Source organism: Corvus cornix, chromosome 4 (assembly GCF_000738735.6).
Source record: "Corvus cornix cornix isolate S_Up_H32 chromosome 4, ASM73873v5, whole genome shotgun sequence".
Lineage (NCBI taxonomy): Eukaryota > Metazoa > Chordata > Aves > Passeriformes > Corvidae > Corvus > Corvus cornix.
In genome coordinates this window covers 30985286-31011467 of record NC_046334.1, presented here as the reverse complement: position 1 = coordinate 31011467, position 26182 = coordinate 30985286, and the positions used below count along the sequence as shown (strand labels likewise).

The 26182-nt window shown below is 41.0% G+C and overlaps 1 protein-coding gene across 1 annotated transcript in view; it reads right to left on the bottom strand.

The window, feature by feature from the left end:
* The window catches only part of CXXC4 (CXXC finger protein 4), a 133220-nt gene that overhangs the window by 72621 nt on the left and 34417 nt on the right, over positions 1 to 26182 (bottom strand). The window contains exon 3 of the transcript XR_005601754.1: positions 11038 to 11177. The gene's annotated coding sequence lies outside the window, so the exon portion shown is untranslated. The remainder of the gene's footprint in view (positions 1 to 11037; positions 11178 to 26182) is intronic.

Here is a 26182-nt window from a genome sequence, read left to right as displayed (position 1 = left end):
GTGCCTTTTACCCAAAAGGATTTATCTTGTAGGTTGTGAAACAGACCTAGCAAGAAGGGAAGTCTGCTGGCTCAATAACAGCAATAGAAGTTAGATATCATAATGCTTCCATTTCATCAGGAAGCTATCTGTTGCCTGGTTGTGGCTGGTTATGACCCAGGAAAAAGTGGACATATGGCTTGACAGGGTATAGAAAACATCAGCTATATATTAATGATCACAGGCTGTTTCTCTCACAAGGACAGTTCTCTTGGTTCCAGTTGTACATTGTTTGACTTGGCAGTAGTAGGAAAGGGAATAGATGATTCAGTTGCTGTAATTTGTAAAAAGCATCAACAATTTTAACCTGCATTTTTCCCTTCAGTCATACTCTCATCTCAGTTAAAGCTTCTTGTCTGATGTTTTCCTTCACTCTGACCATCCTTTACAGCACTTGAGATGAAGTCAGGTAGATAAGTAGAATATAGTATCTTCTGTGTATGCTCTAATGGCATTAGCATACATCAGTAAAGGGAATGGATTACTTCCCCACTCAACTGAAGCTCATTTTTGCCCTCAAGTGACATATGCATATGGCAGACTAAGGACAAAGAGGATCTAGTGACTTTATTGTACAGTTTGGAGCACCACTTAGACCAACCGTAGCAGATAATTAGACAGATAAAGGTTTTGGTTTAGGTGTTTGTGTATTGTAGGAAAGTACAGTCTATCAGCCGGTCTAACTCAGTGTCCCTGGCATCATTTTGGTGAGGGGGGTGACAACTGCAGTGTTTCACCTTGAGTTCTAGGTTGAGAACCATATCTTAATAAGACATTAAAGCTTTCCCTGCAAAGCCTTGCTACTTTTTCCACATACAGAAGCTATATTAATGCTCAGTCATATTGCTCAAGAAGAAAACAATACGTCTAGCTAATCCCACATATTCACTTTGCATTATACCTTGCTTCCCATTTATTATAAATTTCTCTCCCTCTGCAATAAATTGATCCTTTTTTCCCCCTTTTCAGTTTTTCTGATTCCAAGCTTCTCACTAAGCTTGATTTGCTGCTTCTGTTGGGCCACCTAAACTGTGCCATGTGTATTATACCTCAGGGTAGATCATTAATTCTTACCTCTTTGATTTAGCTGCCCTCTCAGTCAGATTCCTGCATTATTTTATCTTCCCCAATTTTCTTCTGCCAGTTTGAAACTCCGCTTTGGTTCTGCCTCCTTAAACATTAGAAGAAAGTACATTTCTTTTTCTTTGACCTCATTTTCTCACCTGACAACACTCAGCTTTTTTCCTGATGTCTCCCCAAATCATGTTTTTTCCATTTAGTACTAAGGTTAGCATTTCCGTGTTTCAGCAAAAGCAGCTATTTGCGTTCCTATGATGTTCAGAGTCATCCTATGCATCTGCCTGTGCAATTCTGAGTTCAGTGCCAAAACAATTTGGGAATTTGTATTAAAGCTAGAAAGCCTTTCTACTATCTTGATAGCTTAGCTGTATTTGCTGTCACAGTATTAATATGAGCCAGTTGTTTCTGCATTCCTCAGTATATTTCTGTGTAATCTCTTGTGCTCTGTATCATTGTTGGTCACTGGTTTCTAATCAAACATTTTCATATGCAATGATACATTCATCAAATAGCTGGTAACATTTCTGTTGCTATGCAAAGATTCAGGCTAAGCTTTCTAAGTAACTTTCAGGCTAAGTCTACAGTTGAATCATTTTCATATGTAATCCAAAATGAACTTTCTTCACATTTTACTCATTTAGTCTGAGTTCGCATTCATACTCTCCTCAGAGTCACATCCAATACTTCACAACATTAGCAGTCCTTTCAGCAAAGTTAGGGTAATGTATCTTTCTTTTATCAAATACTGCCACCAAAGCTTAATTGTTAATGCTCTTCAGCTTAGATGGCCCACAATTGCTTGTCTCAGTAGTTTTAGCTCAGTGTAATACTCAACAAACCACCACATCCACTGCAGATTCATCAAAAAAAGCATCTGATCTAACAAAAGCGGAAGCTGGCTTGGCAGCCCTGGAGATCAAAGTACACTAATGTATTTACAGGAGCTGAACATGAAACCATAGTCTTTGACCACAGTTAGCTGTGTAATGTGTATTACTTTTTATTCTGGAAGCCCGCTTTTGCAGGTCGGTCCTTCAGTGCCAGTACCCATTTAGTCTGTATGAGTCCAGAGAGCACATCACGTGCTAGCTGTGGTTATGATTTAGATTCATTTTGTATATACCTATTCATCTTCAACCCTTATCAATGCACCCAAACCACAACAAATTGTATCAGTCTTCAGTTACTACCAAAGGGAGCCATCACAATACTGATCTCCTCCATCTTCATAACCACCATCTGCTTTTTAAATTAATACGTAGAACAGAATCATTTTTCTCTAATAAAAACCCACTACTTAATCTACTACGCATCTTAAGAGCTCATTTTCACAGAAGCACTTTGCAACCTCCTCACTATGCACTGTAGAAATTTGTGCCTAGGTAGGGTTTGTTCTCCTTTGAGAGTTTGTCTTCGGAGTACGTGTTCAGTGCACAGACAAAACAGATCATGATAGGGAACTAGAGGTGATACATACAAAAGGGTTTTGTAGAAGAGCAAATATCTCAACTTACCATTTGGTCTAACCAGAGGCAAAGAGGAGCAGTCCACAAGCTTCATGATAAAGGATTTTTAGGGATAGCGGCACAGCAAAATGAAATGCCATTTAGTTGCTTTGACTGGATGAGACAGTACTTGCCAGAGCAGGCAATGGGCAGGTTATCATGAATGTTGTGACCAGAACAGAGCAGGCAGGAGTTACTAGGTTTTGGCACATGTAGTGTGACAGACAGAGTGACACCATCCTCCGGCCTCTGGTAGCATACTTTTCCTATTCTGCCTCCCTTTCTCTCACCAGCACTTCTTCCTGGGTGTGCTTGGCCATGCTCTGATCACCAGTGCTCAGAACCTCAGCTGAACAGGCATTCTGGCTCATGGGAGAACATTCCCTGTATTATCTTGGGCTTTGCATTACTGTAATGCACTAAGAGCTTTTATTTTATTTGTTTTGGCTGGGAGTGGGTGTGGATTAACAGTACATAATACTGATTTACTCCAAGGCTGTTGTGTGATCTCCAGCTTTACAATCCAGCTATTGGTAGGAATTTACCAAAGGCATTGCACCCCCTGCAGCTGGGACTAAATTTTCAGAAGATTTCTTCTCCCTCGTAAGCACCCAAATAAATGTCAAGATTTTCCCAGAGCGCTACATGTTCAGTGCTGTGTGGACTGGCACTATGAGATTGGCTCTTGAAAGAGTCCTGTGAAGTGGGGATTGTGCTACTTGCTATTTGTGATGCTTTTTAAAATGAGACTTAAAATCATTCCCAGTATTTTCAGTCATTAGAGATCATAAGGAGCTATGTACCACATAAATAATTACATCTCTGCCTGCCCCCCTCTCTCTGCAACTCTCTGTAGAGAAGGTACTTCTTTCCTAACAGAGGCTGGCTCATTCATCTGCAACGCTAAATCCCTGCAATTCATAAATGGCTCACCAGAGGTAGTGGAGAAGACTGGATCTATAATACAGTTGGCAGAGGTGCTTGAAGCAGTGGCTTCATTTCCACAACTGATGCTTTACTTTGGGATCCATGCTAGTGAAGAATGCCAAGTTGGTATACGTTATTATTTATGCCATTATGTCAGTCATATTGTTCAAATACATTCAAATAAATTAGTTTTTCTAAAATTTGAACCATTTCCTGAATTAGATAAATTATTAAGTAGTCTGCATTCAAACTTTTTACAGTATTGCCTGGTTCATAGTTTGAAGGAAGAATTTCATGATGTAGGAATGCCACATTAATTTTACATTTAATAGTGATATTTCACTGCTTCCAAAACTTTTCACACTATCTCATTTCTTGTAGTCATTCCCATTTCTTGTAGCCATTCCCATGTCATGTTTTTATCTGCCAAGATGACATGTTCAAAGAGCTTTAGCAGAGCTTGTACGAAAAACTTTTATGAAAAATCAGATGTTGAATAGCATTTCCCAAATGTGAAAGAGATACAGCAGAGTGCTTTAGAGGCCAATTAATTATGGAATAATTCCTGCAAATTGTGGTAGTAATTAATGAGTGAGTAACATGCAGTATTTAAAAGTGAACAGCAGTCAGCAAACACTATGCATCGCTTTGTGACTGTAATACAAGAAACAGTCCTGTACCCATTTATAGATTATGAGTATTAACAGATTCCTGTAGTTAATGATGTGTCTTGTGCTTGTATCATCGAGTTCTATTCTAAAATGTGACTACATTTAAAAAATAGCACTTTATTTCTTGCATGCATTCACGGGAGAGAGAAACAAGTTTCCGTAAGAATTTGCTTGGGTTGAGAAACCAGCTGTGATTAATCCAGAGGAGACAGTGGCAGAACCACACTGGCTCAGAGAAATAAATTAAGCACATCAGGAACAATGCATGATATAACAGGAGGGCTCAGGTAGCTCTCCTCTTACTTATTCCCTTATTACATGCAGGCTGGATGGTGCCCTTTCTTGTAGCCCTAGGAGGCAGCCTTTAAGCTTTGTCAAGCAGCTCATACACAGTCCTGAGAACAGAATGAGTGAGACCTGTTCCCTTAGCTTATCGTGAGAAAGGTCTCCCTGGCTTCTCCACACATCTCTGATCTGGCTCTGATCTGGCACTGAATAAAATTTTGCAATTTGTGTACTTGTCAATGACATTTTTTCTAGCTTGTTCAATCAAGCCTACCAGCCAACATCACTGACCTGCAAGGCCTATTTTAGCACACCTCCATCAGCTCCTTCTTGTTTTAGATCATCAGGGAAGACCTTCAGGAAGGGACTGTTTCTTTCTCTGTGTTTGTATAGCACTTAGGACAGGAGACAAGTATGAATTGGGAAGTCTTTGAAGTAAGTTTACTTCACCTCAAAAAGAAGAAAAAAAAAAGTTGGTAATGAAAAGTGAAAAGAACAGAGACATGATGACTATGATGACTAGAGCCCAAACAAATTTGGAGAACTGGACAAGGAAAAGTAGCATTTTAACTTTCAAATGGAAGAAAGCTTATTGTTTACATCATTAACAACGTACAGAAAAAATCCTGGAGAACATTTTTACATAAAGTGTCACTATGCTTTAAAACTCAAGGTTGTTTTATCATTGCCTTTGAAAGATCCCAGAGAGAATCAGCTTATTGAAATGCATTAAGACTGGTGACTTTCCATTAACTGCTTTCAATAGGATGAGAAAGTAACAGAAAAAAGGAAGTCTTTTGTGAGGAAGTTTACACCTTATCAAGAGAGGTTGGGAGATGAACAGACTGAGAGCAGTCCTGCTGAGAAGGACTTCGGGGTGCTGGTGGGTGAGAGGTTGGACATGACCCAGCAAGGGGCACTCAGCCCGGAGAGCCAGACGTGTCCTGGGCTGCATCCAAAGCAGTGTGGGCAGCAGGGCCAGGGAGGGGATTCTGCCCCTCTGCTCTGCTCTGGTGAGACCCCACCTGCAGTGCTGCATCCAGCTCTGGGGTTCACAGCACAGGAAGGACATGGACCTGTTGGAGTGAGTCCAGAGGAGGCCACCAAAATGATTAGATGGATGGAGAACTTCTCCTACAAGGAAAGGCTGAGACAATTGAGTCTGTTCAGCCTGGAAAAGAGAAGGCTATGGGGATGCCTCATTGCGGCCTTCCAGTACTCACAAGAATTAAGGAGTCTACAAGGAAGATGGGGAGAGACTATTTGCAAGGACATGTAGTGACAGGACAATAGGGAATTCTCAAACTGAAAGAGAGTAGGTTTAGATCAGAAAGTGGGAAGAAATTCTTTACTGTGAGGGTGGCAAGACACTAGAAAAGATTGCTCAAAGAAGCTGTGGATGCCCCATTGTTGGAAGTGTTCAAGGCCAGGTTGGATGGGGCTCTGGTGTTGGAACTACGTGACCTTTAAGGTCCCTTCCAACCCAAACCATTCTATGATTCAATGAGAAGTTTTGGTTCTGATTTCTGTAATTTCTTAGATCCCCCTTTTTCAAATCGAGATGATCAGAATTTAGCTAACAGTACTCTGGACTTCTGTAACATGTCCTGAAACTTCTGTCCCGTCAAGGAAGCCATCTTACTATAAAATTACTTTTAGACTTGAATGACTGACTCTTGAAGGTGCTCAAGTCACAGCAGTCTTCCAGGCAACAAGCTCTCATCACCTAGGGCTCTTGCTTCATGGCTACAGTTTAGTGGCCTTGGAACTGGACAGGCAGCACTTGGCACCCCACTGTACACCAAAAAGGGCCCAGTTATCAGGTATGAAGGAACTGCAGCAGTTCCCCCGAAGTCAAGCATGTGGATGCTTGCCACTCTGGATGGGTAATTTTATGTAACCAAGATAGTTACTTGGACTTTTTAAGACACATGAATCATGTGTATGTGCACATCATTCAAAGAAAACCATGTGATTCATGCAGTATTGTCAAAATATTTACAAGATGATCGCTAATGAATTTAAGCTCCCATGTGTGGGGGTTTTTTTTCTTAAGCATATTAATATTTGGCAGGAGGTGTCAGCCTGAACCTAAAAGAAGGCTCATCTTTCCTCACAATTCCTTCTTGAATAGCAGAAGCTTCAAATATGAATTATTGACAGGTTGAGATTAATCTGTCACAAGGGCATTAAGAATTTATTGTTTATTTTTGTTAAAAAAAAGAAAGCAGCTACTTTTAGATGCCTACATTACTTTAGATGCCTAAATTAATTATTTTGTCAAAGAAGAAGAAAAAAGACAAATGCTGCATGTATGTAAAAGCAACCATGGGACTGAATTTCTTTTTCCTCACTTTATTATGGGAAGGAGGGGGTTAAACTGCCATCCACTAAAAACAGCGATTTTGTGCTGAGGTCTCCAAGTCAGAGAATTTACGTTTTGTAAGAACACCCTGAGGGGCTTTCAGTTACTTTGCTTAAAAGGTAGATAGATACATTTACAGCAGCACACGCAGAGCTCCATGTGCTAGCATGGGCACAGATTTGCTTTCTGGAACATGTGTGTTCGGGGTGACTCAGTTCTGAGCAGGTAATGCACCAGGACACTTTTATGTGTTGGCTGGGAATACAGATCAGTAAAGAATGCAACTGTAATTACCAGTAACGAGGGTATAAATTTCTGATCCCTGCTTTGTTGGCTGAAGTTTGCTAGTGTTTCTAAGCATTTACATTTTACAATTGCCTTATTTATAGCCTGGAATTTGGTGCGCTAGCTTTTTGTGCATGTGAAATGCTTTTTCTTGCATATGGTAGGAAACTGCTGCCTTCACAAGCTAGCCGTTCATAAAAACATTACAACCAATTTAGTTTAAAATATTTTAATGATTTAATAATAGATTATTGGAGATTTTTAGTTGGAACACATGAATTCTATAGATCTTCTTTTTCTTATTTCAAAAAAATAAAAACCCTGTATCATTGTGTTCAAATTCATACAATTACTACGAAGAAATAGTTTGTAAATAAGCAGCAGCATCTCCCATATCATTCCCCCAAATAAGGCTATACCCGCAATGTGGAGTTACAATGGGAAATGTGGCATAGTAGTTTACCTGTAGCTTCAACCACACAATATGCAAGACTGCAGTTTTCCCTTCTGTTCCAAAGCCATTCAAGCAACTTACCTGTGCACATCATTCCATCCACTCCTTCATGTGAATCAAATGAACTGGGTTTAGGGCCAGGCTGCCATTCACAGCACAACACTTGGAAAAGTGCCTTTTTTTGATGGGTGAGCTTTCCAAGACTAGACACTTGGAAGGTCTGCATGTTGCTGGGCTTGGACAACTGGACACAGAACAAAGACAAGTATTGTAATAGTGAACTAATACCTGAATATTATATGTCTCCCCTGCACCTGGAAAAGTATATGGGATTTATGGTCCTTATTCTCTGTTTTTTCCAGCACCCATCATACTTGCATCACAGTCTGGGGCTAGGCTGCCCAATCACTCAACAATAATACATTCCAAATCTGCGCCCTTCTGCAGTTAGAGCAGTGCCTGTCTTCAATAATAGAACATTTTAAGCATGGTTCAAGTTGACTGAAGTCAATGATTTAGGGGGTCACCTTGCCTCATCAGCCAAGTCCTAAATCAAATGATCAAATTAATATGAACATTTGGTGTGGACTTGGCTTTCCCCCACAATGAATCAGGTCCTTTGTAGAGTCCTGTTTTCTGAGCTGGAAGATAAAATTTCCAGGCCTTATTTCAATTTTAGCTCTTGATTTCAGTAGTATTGCACCAGATTTATAAGCATATCAGGGAGAACAGAGTTTTCCTCTTCATGTTTTTCTTTAAAAACAACTTGAATGAAAATGTCTGAAGGTGAATCTTTGATTCTGTGTTTAAGTGGTTTATGATGAAGATGTCAGTGATACATGATTCTCTTGGAAATACTTCCTGTGGGATAAGCTGTGGTTGGTCATGAACGAAGCAAGAAGAAGAAAAAGATGAGATCACAGTTCCTGTATGAGCTGTCCATGGACCAGTCTCTTACAACAGCAGGGTCCAAGATGAGCCTGCTTGCCACTTCCCACCTGCTTCAAACAATAAATAGCATGAAATGAGGTGAGGAGAAAGCAGACTACAGTCCTGCTTCCCTCCACTTTGATACATAAAAGAGTGAGAATGCAAGAGGGTGCTCTTGACCTGAAAATATGGTTGAAAGCACAACTGTGCATTGTTCCTGTTAACACTACTTTCATTAGCATACTACACAACTCAGACATAGCAGCAACCAGAACCTAGTGCTGACTTCAACCCTCTCCTGTCTTTAAAGTGAACCTAACTTTTGGCTTTTTCTACAAATATCAAAACAGCAGCTACTCTTATAGAAGAGCCTGCACCATATTCAGAGTGTGGAGAAGATCAAGTGAGCACAAATGAAGACGCTCCTTGGTAGGCAGGATTTCCCCTTCTGCTCACCCAAACACATAAAACCTTCCCCTGACCACTCGTAAGGTCTGCATATATCAACCATGCATGACTGGGTCTAGCATCTACTGAACTACAGCCTGTTTTATGGTGGTTTTACCTGATGGACAATGTACTGGAAAAGCAATCAGGAATATAACAATTTTATTTCATGGACAGGAGGGAAAGACCGGTTTCAGAGCAGACTTTCACTTCAGCATTGAATGAAAATGTTTCAAAATGTGAAAAAGTTAAGAGGGACATTTGGACCCATATCCACCACAGGAGTAATAAGAAGGTGACCAACTTGCTTGCTTACAAGTGGAAAAGGTGAGTTTAAATTCATGTCCTGCTATATCCCTACAGGAGCTCTGGCCTCTATGGTGGATATGGGGAATCTAACCCCTGACTTACAGAGTAAGTCTGGACTGGAGAATGGTGAACCATTCACACCCCAGAATACCTGTGACAAGGCTCGCAGAAATTGGAGAGGCAGGTAGATAGGCAGACATGCAGTACAATTCACCTCTGCACCCAGGCTGGACATATATGGGGTCACCAGTGCCCCAGCTGGTCACTATTTTCCCAGGAGTCATTTCCCAGAGTTGCCACACTATTTTCCAAGGAGTCATTTTCTCTTTTCTTCTCTTTTTCCCCAAAAATTCCAGCCTAGCCCTGAGAAAGAAGTTTTCCCTAAGAAATTTTCATTGAAACAAACACACTTCCATGAAATATTTTGTACTTTTGTAAAATGCAGTATTTTGACAGCAGAATGTTTTGGGGTTTTGGGTTTTTTTTCCATACAAGGTTTCAAAAAAACAAGGGTTTTTTCCAAACAATTGTCATGACAAGGCTCTAATGGATGCTCGGTGTGGTTTTGACAATCTATATAATAGAGAGAAACATCAGCTCAAAAACAACATCAAATATTTAGGCCTGATTCTGGAAGAGCCCACTTCTCATACTGACACTGTGACTGCCAGTCTCAGTACAACACCTCTGATCATTACTCTGCCTTTCTTACCATGTAATAACAGAGTTTTTGTCAAAACACACCACCCCTCTGTGCCAGCACACTACTTTTACAAGTAAAAACCTCATTCTCAAAATATTTAACCCAAGGTTCAATGTAAAATTAATATAAAGAACAGAGAGCTAATGCTCCTGAGCACATGGACTACTCAAAGATACCACATCCTATTGATAATAGATTTCCATGGTACCAGCAGCGCTGCTCCCCCAAAACTTAAGCCACAAATCTGAGGACGTTTAGAAGGGATGACCTTTCATGCAGTAAAGAACTTTTCAATGTAATAGTGGAGACAGAAATCCTTTGCTTTCCTCAAATCTCAAGACAGCAGCTTTTCATCCTGTGTTCAATCAGGCTCAGCAGAAATATTTAAAAGGAGAGAAGAAAGGCTTTGTTTTCACATGGCCCTAAAGCTGCTTCTCCCTCCTCCTTCTCCTCCTACCCTGTACTTCTGACAGACTTTTAGGCTCCATAACATCAAGCAAACTTTATTAGACTTGGAGTCACCATGATTTTATAGATAGATTCTACATATAGAAAAACCTACCATGTCCAGCTTTGTACATTTATGTGGATGTAACCTTCTTGAAAAGTCAGATTATTGTTTTAAGCTTTATTTCCATATGGCTCACACCAGCAGAAGTGTGATCGGAGTGTAATTTGCAATGTTCTGAGCAGTTTTTTTAAGGGGCAGAAACAGCCATATATAGGCTTTCCCTGGATTTCAAGTTGACTTTTGATTAGCTTTTTGTGCAGGTATTCCAGGTGTTGCCATTCGTTAGACACTCTGATTCTTGCTTTCTAATTAGATAGGCCACAATTACTATCACCTTCCATTTCACTTTTGACATGACATGATCTATTTGTAGATGTATTTCGGGTACTCCAGGCACTAGAACTCCAGCTAGGTATGATGCGACATAAATTGCGTGTTGCAAATTATATGTTCAGGTCTCAGGAGCACAGCTTCACTCCTCTGTCTCCCAGGGGGGCTGGCAAATGTAACAGTGACAATCACTTACCTGCTCAGGGAGAAAAGGGTATGGAGGCAGAGCTGGCCCTCTTCTGCAACAAAAGAGGGGTGCAAAGATGCCGCCCCTGATTTGATGCACTGGCTGCTGCTGGAGAACAACACAGGGAACTCCTTGAGAAGGCCCTTCAGCTGGAAATATAAAAAGGAAAAGCTGACTCTTCCAACCTCAGTGTTGAGCTGAGTAGTAGAAGACATCCATGACCCTTACGAGTCTTTCTGGCTGTGGTGATGGCAGGTACATGGGCAGGCAGTGGTGTGGATCCCTCTTCTACCTAGGATTCCAGTGTAAATCAGCCACATGGAGATTTCCAATGTCATTTCTACACAAACATTCAAAGTGCTTCTTTTCTCGGTAATCCTCACCAAACACAATACACTCAGACCTCAGGGAATTTTTCTTGCTATTTTGGCCTCTAGATACTATCAGCTCTGAAGGCAAAACACTGCTATTGCTTACACAGGCCCCTGCCCACCTTCATGAAACCAAACTACCAATGAAGTTGTATGTCTTCCCATGTGGGAAAAAACCAGCAAGCACTATGCTAAAGCACAGCCATGTACTGCTTGAACTTTAACATAAATACCAATACTGAGTACCCTGTGGGCACTGAAAAATACCTACACTGGTTGGCAGAAAGACTTTTGATGATCACATATCAAATCAGAGAAAAACACAGACAGCAAAAGAAAAACAACTGAAATGAGAATTTCTGTATTTCTTTTTCAGAATAAGTTGGAAGCAGGTCATGTCCTGAGATAGACCAACATATTTAAATCTCTAATGCTGTCTAGTGGTATTTCCACTACAGAACATGACAAAGAACACCAGAGTTTTTTTTCCTCAAGTGATATCACATTTTACATTATTTATGCTTTTGCTGACTGAAAAAGTTTAACTTGGAAAACAACAGTGTACTGAAGTGCAACACCTTATTTGTATTTTGAAATAAAGTAGGAACAATTTTGAATTTAAATTAATAAAGACTTGGCTAGAACTGAGCATGCCTTATGCACAAAGAATCTGAGAAATATTTCTGGTTTTCCCTCCCTTCCTTTTTCATCTCTAGAGACCTCTAATGTTTCCAAAAGACAATCTGGCCCATCTTGAAGATTGAAGCCTGGGATAAACTAGGTTGTAGCAGAGTGCTGTGGACTATACCTACACTGGAGATGTACCAAAATCAATATGTTGTGCACAGTTTGACTGGGAAGGAGGTGTGAAGCATAGCATACAAGAAGCAAAACATGTGAAAGACCATGGCAGTGATAGTGGGAGAGTTTAATTATCTAGACCTCAGAATAGATTAAGGGGAGGAGGCAAAGCTTGATCTGGTAGAGGATTGCTTTCTAATTTAATGTGTACATAAACCGACAAGGAAGAGAAGAATGCCAGATATGGTATTAAGCAACAGAGAATATGATTTTAGGACATTAAGGTACAAAACCAAAAAAAAAGGTAGAAGGTGCAGTGACTGCTAACCTAAAAGACCTTCTGTGGCAGCATTCTCTACTCCAGCTACAAGGTGTACATACCCTCCAAAACAGAGGGCAGAGGTACAAGCTGCTGTAGGTACATATCCTCGCCAGAGCAATAGTTGGTCCTACAAAAACACCCCTCACCCCACTACACAGCTCTGCTCCAGTGCAAGGTGCTGGCACAAGCAGTGTGCCTTCTGCAGCCCACCGGCAAACCTGCCATCTCTCAAGCAGGCTATAGAGACCTCATAGATAAACTATGGTCACTTTACATCACCTCTGCCCTCTCTTGATCTGCTTAATAATCTGCAAAAGCAGGTGAGCAATGCCTGCAGGCTTGGGGGCCGCCTGATTGTGTTTTAGCTGCCTCTCGAATGTGCTTTCCGGGTCACAGAGCTGTCAGGAGTCACCTCAGTTGCACACCAGAAACATCCCTCCCAAGGCAACTCCCTCCATGCCCTCCCTACATACGGGGAACCTCACAGCAGGTCTCTGATGTGTAACATCTTCATGTGTGAAAGGAAAAAGTTTATCAGGAGGGGACTTGAGCTTATAATGACAGTGGGATGGAACACAACACAGTAAATCAAACATCGCCATGTAACCAACACAAAGATGTTCCGAGGTGCCACAAAAAAATCCCTAGTGTAGACACACAGCAGTTATAACATTCTAGGAAGAAAATGGGATTTACTTCAGAACCAGGTCAGATATTTTTCTTCATGAGCAAATATAAGCTTTCTTCCAAAAGGTGTTCTGGCAAGTTTCATGTTTCTATGTGATTGCCCTACAAAACATTGTTTAGAGCTCTTAACACGAGGCAGCATCACCACTATGCCGTACTAAAAAGCCTCGGGTAATTTATGAGCTATTTCACATACAAGGCCAGGTTCTGGTCTTGTGCCACACACTGTAAAAGCAGAGCCACTTCCACCTCAATATATCCAGATCCAGAGAAGTTTGCCACCAGGCCCCAACCATGGTTTCAGTTTCCTCTGTTGTACTGTTATTATATTACTTAGCAGGTCTGCCAATGACATTGCATTCAAAATGGAGCAATTATAAACACTGGCAGGAAACGCTGGAGTACCAAATGCTTTTTTAAAAAATGGCAAGGATGTGAAGAAACTCAATGGAGATCTTTCATCTGATATATGAAAAGCAGATGACCAGGGATGGAATCAGTGAGGCCATGAAAGGGAATGAGTGAGAAGTCAGTAACAGATGAGACTGATGCTGCACTGAGCCTGAATTAATATCCTTTGCCTGAGTATTTACAGAAGAAGTTGAAGGTCACATCCCGGAAACAGGGATCCATTTTCATGAGGGGAAAAAATGAAATGTTAAAAGGCTTTATGATCCAATCTGGACAGGTAGTTAGTTAATTAGAACTATTAAAAGTTGACAGGACCTGAGACTTAGATTAACTGCATCTCCGAATTTGGAAGGAAATAGCAAGGGAAATTGGCAAACCTTTAGTAATACTGCTTGATAGCTTCCTGAGGATGGTGTATCTGGAGATGCCTAGATAGTAACTACTCCAACTTTACCTTTTAAAAATAATAGTATCTAAAACCAAACCAAAAAACAAAAACAACAAAAAATATTTTTTTTCCTTTTTTAAGTCAAGGAAGGATTTAGGAGTTCATTCACCAGTAATCCTAGCTGCAGCCACAGAACGGATATTGGAAGCATTAATATGGGATGGGGTTATGCAACATGTAGAAACAGCCAGACCGTGGATGGAGAGGCAGATGGATTCATGTCATGTCTGTCAAATGTGCTTTAAGTTCTCTCAATACATTTCTCAACAGAGAGTAAAAAGTGAAGTGACGGGCATAATTTATCCCGATGGAAGAGATTCATTTGGTGCTGCACCTGACATAGAGAGATTGTTCTGGAGAATGAGTAAAGCACAGCACAGAAAAAGCACAATAGCAAATGCCTTCAAAATTATCTGTGGGACAAGAAGCAAGGTGTCAGCAAAACAGCACAGTTCAGGGTGACTAGAGGGACAGGAACAAGGCAGTACTCCCAAATTTAAGCACCCTAGCCATTTTTATTCAAGTTTTATATAAATGGCCCTCAGGGGATATAATTTTTAAAGTGGAATTTTTTGCTGATAGCACGTAAGTGTAAAATGGTGCACAGAGCAAGCAAATTTAAAATGATTTGAATAAATTAGGCTTATGGACAGATAAAGGGCACATCCAGTTCAGTGCAGCAGAGTAAGACATAATGACTGCAAGGCACCAAATATAATCATAGGCAGGAAAAAGGAAGGAGAAGAGGGAATACTGTCCAGGGGAAAGGATATAAGGTAATTACTGATCAAACAATAAATGAATGCTTAGAATAACTGGAGAAAAAAACCAAAGACAGGCAAATTCTTCATGCTTAAAAAGACAAACAAATTCTTCATACTACACGCTGAGTTGTCTCTTCAGTAAAGCTGAATTGAGACATCTTTTCCAGCACTCTAAAAATGCTGAGATAAAAATTCAAGAGTTTGAAAGTAAAGAACTGCATTGTCTCAATAAAGACACAACATGATAGGACTTATAAAATACATTGTCCCCTTCCCCCAGCAAACAAACACGCAAAATTACTTTCTTGCATTTTGAATGTTAATTTGGGGTCTATTTCTGTAAAACAAGAAAAAAACCAAGCATAAATAAATTGAAAGGTAGTTATTACTGGTGAAAACAGCCTTTTTACTGCAAAGGTTATGACATTAACCCAGGGAAAAATTCATGAATATTCACAATCACCATTTGTCATTAAGAATCATAAAATTAAATGTTGAGTAGGGCTTTAGAAAACTCCTCCAGCCTACTAAATTCCCTCTTCACTACTTGCTATTATGCTAGCATATATCACAACTTTTTTTTTTTTTTTGCATGCATGCATTTTAGCACATTCCTGCAAGTTTTCCTTATCCATCCAGGAAAAGAGAATGAAGATAGGAATCACAAAGACCAGTAGAAATCTGCTAAAAAATGAACAACTAAAAATTCAGCCAAGGACTTCTTCAGGTGTTTGTAACCAAAGGAAGTAATTCCCTCAAAGAAACACAAATATTAAAAGAGGACAAAATTGCTGGGTTAGCTCTTAAATATCTCAGAAACTATTTAGTTTTCACATTTGCACCTGTCAGATTTGCTACAGACACCAGATGCTACCTAATGTGTGTGCAAACACAATGGAGAGCCTTTTGCAAGGAAATAAAAGGGCTGGAAACCTGACTGGGGGGACAAAACTAGGAGGCAGAGGTTTCTCAACCAGGAGCAGCCACTAGCAGGTAGAAGGACTGAATAAAAAAGATGAAAATAGGTTAGGTGCTTCAAATACAAACTCAATAAGCAAATAGCTTGCCAATATTCTGCCAAGCAAAGAATGGCACAGGCATGGAGCACAAAACTGGGGGTCTGCTTACGGAGCAAGAGAAATTCTGTGGAAGGCGGCTCTAATGCCAGAGAGAAGTGATGAGAAGCCACAGCAATAAATGAAGAGCCTTGGTTAAAGCAGAACCCATCTGCATTCAGAGAGAAAAGTGGTCTCCCACATGGAGCAAGAAGTCCATGTGTGGGTACCTGCACAGAGACACACAATCGCTCCTGAAATGTTTATGAAAGCTCCACTGTTTATCTACATATCCATCCACCCTCATACCATGAAAACCAAAGTGCCAGTGGAGGCCCGGCTGTCAATCAAGGAGAATAGCTGTCCCCAGTGTTAAAACATCCCAGGCCATTTGCATGTTTACTGTGCTCAGTGATTAACACACTGAGAGGGCGACAGCCAGGATAATCCGCAGAAGGAAAACAGCTACACTGTTCAGAGTACTGGCAGAGAGATGGGGAAGGGTACCCAGGCATTCAGACCAAGGACAGGAAATAGGGAGTGTATTCCTATCTGTCCCTATATTTTAGAAATAAGAGAAAGCACAAAGCAGTGAGTTTAAATCCTGCAAGCCTCAGCTGTGTCATATGAGCTGAGATTGGTTGTTTGGTCTCAGCCCCTCCAGGGGCCACAGCAGCCCAGGTTTGTTCACCAGGGGCAGGGGTAGCTCCCTGCTATGGCGCCCTGGACAGCAGCAGGAGTTTTTTGTGTCATTGACTCCAGGCTGCTTTCTAACCCTAGCCAATAAAGGCCATGCTGATGATACAACATCTGTCCCCAGCTGCTGTACAGCCTCAGCTCTGCTGGGTATTTTTGCACTGTTAGCTGCATGTTACCTAGTCCCACCACCACCACCCCCTGCTCCAACCTCAGAACACCCGAGCTATCTTTGGGAGGCACATTTCCAAAATACCTGAACAACCCTCTTTCCCCAGAGAGAGCGAGCAGTGCAATTGGATGTCAATTTCTCACCCTACTTCCACATATTGTTGATGATAGAGCTCACCTTCAGTAGCTTGCACTCCTGTTGCATTCACATCTTCCCCCTGGCCTATTAATATATACAGCCACTTGTGCTCATTGGCATGGTGACTGTGCTTATGTCAGTCATGCTTCTTTGTATTCTCCCTGCCTAGCCACTTGCTGTTGTGCAAAGGATGTGTGCATCAGGCTTAACACCTGCTAGAAATCTCTCAGCTCTCTGTGCCTTTCCACCCTTCCCAAGCACTGTCCTAACATCAAGTATTTTGCATTCTTTTTCCAATCTGATCCTCATTTTTATTACTTTCCCCACTGTTATTTTCCAGCTATCCAGCTTCCCTGGTATTTCTTCCTTTGTTACATTTGCTGTATCACTGCATTCGAATTGCAGCCATTCAGAGCCACACTGATGGACAAAAAATTAAAAAATGCCTAAAAAATCCCAGCTCTCCTTCCTTTCCCCCTACCTCCCCTCACTTCCCAGAAAAAAAACCCTGCTAAAACCCTGCAAGAGCAAAAAGTGAAAGACAAGCAAACTGAAATTGTTGTCTGGCCTGACTCATCAACATGATGAATTCTGAAAGCACTTCACACAGTGGTAACCAGGGGTCCTTGCTGCTCCCATAGGGGCAATAATACCCTGTCCCCTCCAAGGTGCTTTCTTGATCCCTCTTGCTGGGACCAGCATGTATGCAATGGTACAAATACGACCAAATCCTGTTCCAAAACCTGATCCAGCTTAAAACCAAACTTGACACCTATTTCCAGCCATATCCAGTTCTTACTGTGGTATAGGTCTAACTATAACTATATTCTCAGTCATAGATAACCAGAATTCAGTATTTCAGTAAAAGAATTTTGGCAAAACTCTGACAAAACTTAAGTGCCCTGCAGAGACATCCTAGATTTTGGCAGTGTTTAAGCTGGTAAGGTTTCTGGGGTTCAGGGCAGAAACCTTGTGCTACTTAGAGGAAGATTCCAATTGAAAACATAGCCCTTGCTGTGTAAAGCAGATGTTTTGGGATGAAATAACATCAGTCAAACACTTGAAAAATGGGCTAACAACAGTAGGAAATTAGAATACATTTTAAACCCATACCACTTGCTTTGTCCCTTGAATTCTGTGTTCCTTTTTTGCCTGTGTTCATTAAGATCCTAAATGGCACAGTGCTACTGGTATGAGTTTACACCATATATACCATTATGATATTTAGTACTATTAATGTTTAAACATCTTATTAACTCCCAAATAGAATTTACCTTCCCTCCACAGGACTCCCTTCTCACAACAAAAACTAGAAGTGCCTTGGAGATATATCCATGTAAAGCTTCCCCCTACACTGCCCTTATGAATTGCCCAGAGAACAACATGGAGACCTGAACCACAACAGAGGGTTCAAAGCTTAACTTTCAGGAATTCACTTTGCGCTGCTCCTATCACCTTGAGAAGAGCTGCACCAGGCCACCCGCCACCATTCATCATTTCCTTTTTTCTGAGAGATTTTTCTTTGCTCCGTTCACTTGCTGCGTTATTTCCCAGAGGACAGCTCCTGGATTGACTGGGCTTTAATTGCTCAGCCCTGCCAGGCTCAGGGTGGAATTTCACCTTCGCTTCTCCCCCTCCCTTGCCCTCCAGAGCTGCCGCAGCTCTTGGTGATTTCTGAGGAACAGCGATTAGCAATTCACTAAGTTTGTCCCTTTATTGCCTTTATGTGGATACGCATGATGTGGGCCAGCTGATTTGCATTTCTTCCTGCTATCCCCTCGATGCTTTCAAAGAGCTATCTTCCTGATATCTGTATCACTTTCCATTCTTCCTTTATTTTAAACAAAGTATAGTGTTGCTATGACTTTCCTCACCACTCTTTTCCTCCTCCTCCTCACTTCTTAATGGACACATTCTTTGTAAGCATCTGTCCTCCTGCTGATCCATTTGTGCAGTCAGTTCTCATTCCCCAGACCAGCTTTAACCAACTTTGCCACTTCCCCCCATCCTCACCCACACAGCTTTTTCCAGGCTTTATTCTTGCTTTCATCTGCCTGCTTCTCTGTTGTCAAAAGGGTACCTTATGCCCTCCTATATACAAATCATTCTTCATGTGTCTACAACAGGTACGAATTTGCTGCCACATGAATCTTTGGCACAGGGCCATTAGGAAAGCAGGTAAGGTGAACAAGGAGGATCTGCATTATCACAAGCCCTGTACCTCAAGAGCATCCATCAGAACTTGCCTGCATCCTTTGCTATTAATCATTCCTCAGACTCCTCACAACGAGACTGAGTTGGAGGCAAAGGCTTTGGAATGGGCAAGATGCTCATGTGAAGAAGGGCTGAGCTACCTCCTTTCTGCCTCTTTCCCATCATGTTAGAACAGCTCAGCACTGCCAAGAGGTCAAAAACTTGGGCCAAGTTCCCTTGCACTTACTTGTCTCTGACTGGTTCCATTCTCACTCCTTACTGTTGCTCGGTGGGTATTCATTTTGCCTGTGCTCACCTGTCCATATGCTTTGGCCTGGACTCTTCTGCCCCAGGACACACAGATTGCTCAGCCAGTCCCTTTTTTTCTCTCACGGCTACAGGCAGAGCATTTCCAGCACATGACCACATAGGTCCAAATCAAAAGTGTACCAGCAGTATCTTATGTTTTCACATGGTCTCAAACTATGCAGCCTCTAGTTGGAAACACAACTTGAAATACAACTTTGGCAGTATTTCCTCAGAGGGGATTAGTTTCAGTGACTATCTATAAGAAAGTGAACTCCCCTTTGCCAACTCTTCCTCTTTGTTTTCCTGGTTGCTTTGCCCTCCCTTGAAGGTATATCACACCTTCTAAGTACATGGAAAAACACAGGGATAAGCAACAAGAGCAAGGGGATGCTGAACGTAAGTCTAACATATGAGAAGACCAGAGAATAGACTAACACCTCATTCCTGAGTTTAGTGAAGAGTTGTCAGCTTCCTGCTCTTTGTCCAAGCCTGCAAGCTCCTTTATGAAGAGAGAGGGGGCTAGACACACACTGCTCATCACCAAGGCATCTGTGCTCCAAGGCCACCCTTGTGCAGTGCATCCTTACTTCCTCACAGTAACACACGAGTCTTACAGTTGCACATGAGAACTTCAGGATCACAGCTGGATAGCTGAAACCTGGTGTCATCATATCAGGCTGCATATGTTGTGTATGTTCAGTGGAGCAGGGAAAATAGCCAGTGAAGATAAGGAGTAAACAGAAAGAAAGGCATCTGCATGAAAGCAAAATTCAGCTGAAAGACCTGCAGAAGGCAAAAAATGCAGGCTTTGGCTGCCTAGTCTTTGCTGATGGGCTTGCACAAAGGGCCTCAGTGTGCAGCAGGTATTCCAGCTCTGTCAGTGTGCAGATAATTAAAAACAATAATGAAAGGGAGGTTTTCTATGCCTGTGCTCTAGGCACAGACACAGCTCCTGAGCTGCAGAGGCTGAGTGGTCCCTCTGCAGCAACATTTGCATTACTGCTAATCTGTAATTGGGATCCCCACTTAGCTCTATGACTCTGTCTGACCATTTTCAGACCTTTACCATTCAAGTCAAGAGGCTTCTTCCTCTAGAAAGCATATTAAGATTTGAAAACATATTTCCTAATTTGTATTAACAGGCAGCAATGATTGTTGTTCATATCTACATGAGTGCATTGTTTTCCCAGCCTGCAACTCAAAAATAAAAGAAGAATCATATCTATTTCATAATTCCTTCTAAAACCTAAAACCAGGTACATATGAATTAAAAAATATTGATATGGTTACATCTGTCTCATCTAGCAACAGGAAATAATGATGAGGTCTTGCTTTCTCCCACACAGAGTAAGGGCCAAATTCATATACAAATCTAAGTAAATCCGAATTATGAATAAACTACCCCTTACTTTAGTTTCTATCTTCTTATATCCTTCTGATTGCTGTCTTTCTTGCAACACATCTCTTTCAGACCCTCATCCATGTAAACTATTCCATGTTAGACTATTTCAGATTCAGTTGGACCAAGAGGATTAATTTCAGAGCTGATGTGTAAGAAGGTGTAAATTCTACACTGGGGTGTGAGAAGGGACAAGATTTTCCATCAAGGCTTTGGCTGTTCTCCTCCTGGATTTACACAGAAAGGAATCCCAATCCCTTTATCACTGCCAGGAAGAGGCTGAGGAATCTAGAAGTACACAAAATAGCAGCTTAGATTTATTCAGACTCATCTCTTAGTTTCAGTCTGATATGAGTATTGCATGGACTTGTCCCTTCCAAATTTAAGGCTTTGTCTGGAAATTGTGAGAGATGCTCTCTCCTAGGGAGATAATTCTGGAGTTAAACAAAAAACCCAAAAGGATATATCAAGATATATGGCCCCCAGTATAAGTTAGGATATCCTTGGATCTCTAAATGCAAGCCACATGAATTTCCAGTGACACCTAACTTCCTTTTTGTTCACTTAAATGGGAAGCTCAATGACCAGAAATGCTCACTACAGCTTTCACTGAGCCCTGTATGTTGACAACATTCCTGGGAGGAGAAAAAAACCAAGCCATTTACTTAGGTGACTTCTTATAGATGGAGGTTTGTATTTTCAGTTTTGCAAGTTTGAATGTTTGCAGATGAAATAAAAATACGTGAAACAGATAACAGCTAAAATCACCCCAGCATTTACCTAGTTCCTGAATGTAATAAAATGCCCATTACCCAATGATAATTTTTTTGTGTGGACATAAACAAGCACAACTTCAGAGATGCTGGTATAACTAGCCCCAAGATAAATTTGGACCTGTAAATCCAGTCAGAACACAGAACCCCACATATATTTCAGACTTTCTCCAGCCTTGCTGAAAAGACCATTCCCTCTGCTCCTATGCTTTGCAAGGAAGCAAATAATGGAATGTAAACCCTCAGCTTGCTGTCTCAAGTGAAAATTCTCACTGCAATATTTTTGAAATTCAGAAACTTGAACCATTTAATATGCTCGAACCTTTCCCCATCGGACAACTGAAAATTATCACCACCTAATGATTATTCAGTGACATCTGCAAAATAAGTTTGATGTTTTTGGGCCAGGTTCTCTTGGACAGATGTCAGTATCATAAACTATGCCATCGTTGGCACTAATTGGTATCACTCCTGTCAAACAATCTGCAGTATGGCAAAAAAAGAGAAGTAGAACTCACATTAAATTTCCTTTTTGCTTATGCAAGTATTTCTTCATATCATGGACACTTTCTCTTAAGCCAAATGTTCCTGTACCTTCAAAAAACAGAGGATTCACCAAGGAAAAAGCTCAGGCTCTTCAAGCAGCATTAAACCCAGCGTTCTGTGTGTGGACCTCTGCAGAGAAGACACAGACACTAAATCTCATTCTAAACTGTGTTTACTCTCAGTAAATATTTCTTCTTGCAAAAAGCATTGCCATGGCATTGTGCAAAGCTGTATAAACAGTTGTAATTTTGTCCTACTTTTTGATCCTTGCAGCTTGTGTCCAGGTTGCTGAATTGTTCAGCTGTCAAGGACAGGTTTAAAAATTTTATGCATTGGCATAGCATGTGATGTAAGCTCTCATGCACCTGACATGTCACACATGAATAAGTCAGGCATGGCTTGCGATTCACTGTTGGATTTAAAGACAAAAAAGGGTAGCTTTTCTATGAGAACACAACACAGTGAGCTCAGTTTTGCAATTAGGAATTCAAAAAATATTTTAAATCTCACATTTTGTTTTAAAAAAATCTATGAATCACTGAAAAGCTGTGTAAGTTTTCCTGTGCAAACAGATGCACATTCCTAAATGTGCTGTAATCTACCCCTGAGTGACTTGGACTTTATTCGTCCCTATGCTAGTTACGGTCCTCCTTGTTCTTTCTGTGCTAGCCTCATACAATCCTCTTATGTCACACACTAAAGTGCTGTCACTGTGATGAACTTATGATTTCTCTTAGGACATTCCAGGTCTACAATGGGTATGGTACTGCAGGACAGGTAAGAAATCACAAACCACCAACATTTTAGACCAGTCACAGTCAAACACTTACGAGCTCTTGAGGCATCCAGGAGCAGCAGGCAGCTGCAGAGTGGTTAACAGCTGCAGAAACTTATCAGTTTAATTTTGCCAGGTAAGCAGAAGATCAAAACACGCAGAATAACTACTTACTGTCCAGAATTCCCTGGTTCATATTTGTCTACATCCCAAAGCTTCAAATGAAAGCATAGCTCAGTTTAGACCTGCAAGCAGCACCCTTTTACTGGCCTTCACAGAAGGCATTCACATTTAATTGGGTAAGTTTGCAAAATTAGCGCCTTAATTTGTGGGCCCTTGATAATTTTTCACGGACAGGCCTCAAATTTGCCCTTCCTAGCCTATTGGCTTCAGTGTGAATTATATATGAATTTCCAGGGGCGAGATAAGGGCCACAGTCATTTCTGTCTTGGTTTCCAGTCATTTCTTTTCATTTATTCCACACCAGCAGTTACAAAAAGTTGTCTGGGGATTGGCGTGCTGTTCTGGCAGTGAGTAATAGGGAGTCTGGGTTTGTTAATATGGATAGTCTTCAAAATAAACAGGTAAACTGAACAATACTGGAGGAAAATGATTATAAGGGAAAAAGAAGGATTTATGTCTAGCTCTGACAAACTGCTAATACCAGCCTCTCTCAAACAACAACTAGCACTTTGTTCCAAGTTCTTTTTCCAGAGAGACATTTCAAGGCAAAACTCCCAGAGAGACAATCACTCTCCCAGAATAAGAGACATGAAGGATATTAGAAAAACTGAAGGCTGATTGAAAGCGAAGATTTTAAAGGGCAGCCAAATTCCTTCCTATGGCAAACTGGGACATGGCAGTCATCTTGTGCCTTTTTTTTTTTTTTTTTTTTTTTTTTTTAATCTCCTGGGCTCCTAGTTTAATACCTGCTTTTTTTTAAAAAAAGGGGGTTTTTGGTCTAATCAGTGACTATGAGGTAAAGCCACATTCATGTCCTTCAAAAAAGGTAGTAATGCAAAGAGTTTCCAATTACCCTTTAATTAAAATATTAATTAATTAACAAAGTGTATTTATGGAATAATTACATAATTTCACACACCATCGATCATATTTTAAACAAATTCATTTAATTAAGTTGACATGTACACTGCATGCTCTCAGTGGAGCTTTTCTGAGAAACCAGTGCATGTCTGCCTTTAAGGAGATTCAGACTGCACGGGGGAAGTTTACAATGGCCCACAGTGGCATTCAGTGCTGAAATGAAGGCACTTCATACTTCTAAGTAAATTTAATACCACTGACTGTATCCCCAAAGGCTAAAGTCCTCTATCTGCATAAAAGGCACTGGGAAGGCAAGAGCAGCACGAGCTTTCTCACTACCAATATCCCTCATTCTGACCTGGAGGGGCTGACTTTAATAAACGGTTAATCATTATCCTCTTCGCCAAGCCTGTTAAGCAGCTTAAGAAGCTTGGCATTTCTGTGGTGGGACTCAGCTAAGGCTACCAAATCATTTCACACAGCCTGCTGAAAGCCATCACATGCAGATAGCTCAGTGTGCTGGGGCAGCATATAAAGAGAGCTCTGTGCACGTTTGCAGATTTCCCCTTGGAGTCACTGGTTTTGCTTTGCCTCCTGTGCTCCCATGGGCTTGTGATAGGTTGTGGCCCCGATTCAGGGGATCATCGCCTTGGTTTTCCTTCCAGCATCTGCAGTCTGGTCTGCCTCTGTGCTGTGGCCTCCTCCATCCTTACTGTTTTGCTAAGGTTAACTCAGGATATTCAAACATCTCTGTTCATGGTTTGGGTCTCTGATGCCCATTACAATCTGTTTCTGAATTAAGGATTCCAAATTACCTGTGCAACTTCTAAATTTTAAATCTATGTGTTTCAAGTGTTCTCCCTTTGTTTTGGCCCCTCACAGAAAACTAATACTGTAGTTGCAGAGTTTCATTCTTTCCAACTGCAATAAACCTCTCATTTTTGCAGCGGTGTGTTAACTGTTTCTTACTCCCTCACTTAGCTTAATGTTAGCTTGCTGAACAAGCCATATTAATAATGCTACTTGTCTGGTGCTCACAGTCCCTTTCAAATTCATAGAAGGGTATTTGCTGAACAGCTTGTAGGCATTCAGTGCTTTTGTGAGTACCTGTTCCATGGAGTCCTTAGCTGCTGTTCTGCAACACTTTCTACCCACAAACTCCCTTCCCACTCTTCCCTACAGAGGACACCTCATAGAGTCCTTTGCTGCTTGGTCAAGCTCTACTCTGTTTGCACTTTGCAGCCTTCTCCCCACACAGCTGACAGTACACCAGATTCCAATATATACCCATATAGTGTCAGCAGACACATCTTGTTGCACGTATAACACAAACCTCACAAAATTCATCAAGCGAGTTCAAATCTGCATAGAGATGCTGACTTTAACTGATGTTAGTGAAGTAACAGGAATTACACCCATAGGGCTTTTGTCCCAGTAATGTCACTGAAATAGGCTATTCATGAACGTGAATATCAGAAGCCGAATCTGAAAAAAGACAGTATAACGTCTGGATGTTTACAGTCGTACATTTCAATCCTTTATGTTTCTTTATGTCTGAAAAGCTATTTTTTAGGTCATCAGAGTCTAAAAATTCAGCTGTCATTCTTTTACTATTTTGTTCTTATTGAGGGTTTATCCATAATTTAATGAAAGTTTCAAGGAACTGAAGAAGGGAAGAAAAGGAGCCCTCAAACTCCCCTACAGCCCCATTCACTTATCCCACTTCCAGTTTCTCATGACGCCCCTAGTCAGAATGAGGGGACTGGCTGAAATTCTAAAGAGGCTCTTAATGCTGCCTGTATTCTTTAGTTTCTGTTCAGTCACAGCCAAATACAATAAAAACCTGCATTAAAACTGGTATTTAGCACCATAGGTGGCATGGAATTTATGTTCAATTTTAGACTTCAGAGGCTATGAGAGCAGCTAGCCAAACACAGAAATAAATTGTGAGACTAACAACATATGACAATATTATCGGTATGAAAGTGCTTCTCACAAACGGGCACTAGCTTCCAAATCACTCATTAGAAACCAAGATGAAGTTGATTCATAACTAAAAACATCCAGGAAGATTCTGCACTAGCAAGGCTTGCAAGAGCTCCACTGACTTCTCTTTCCATTATCTCAGACTCTCTTGATTTTAAGAGTGACAATCTGAGTTGCCAACAATCTACTATAATAGCAGTAATCTGTGCCTTCTAACATCCAGGTAAATCTGATTTCCAGACATTTACACCAGCAAAGAAGGTA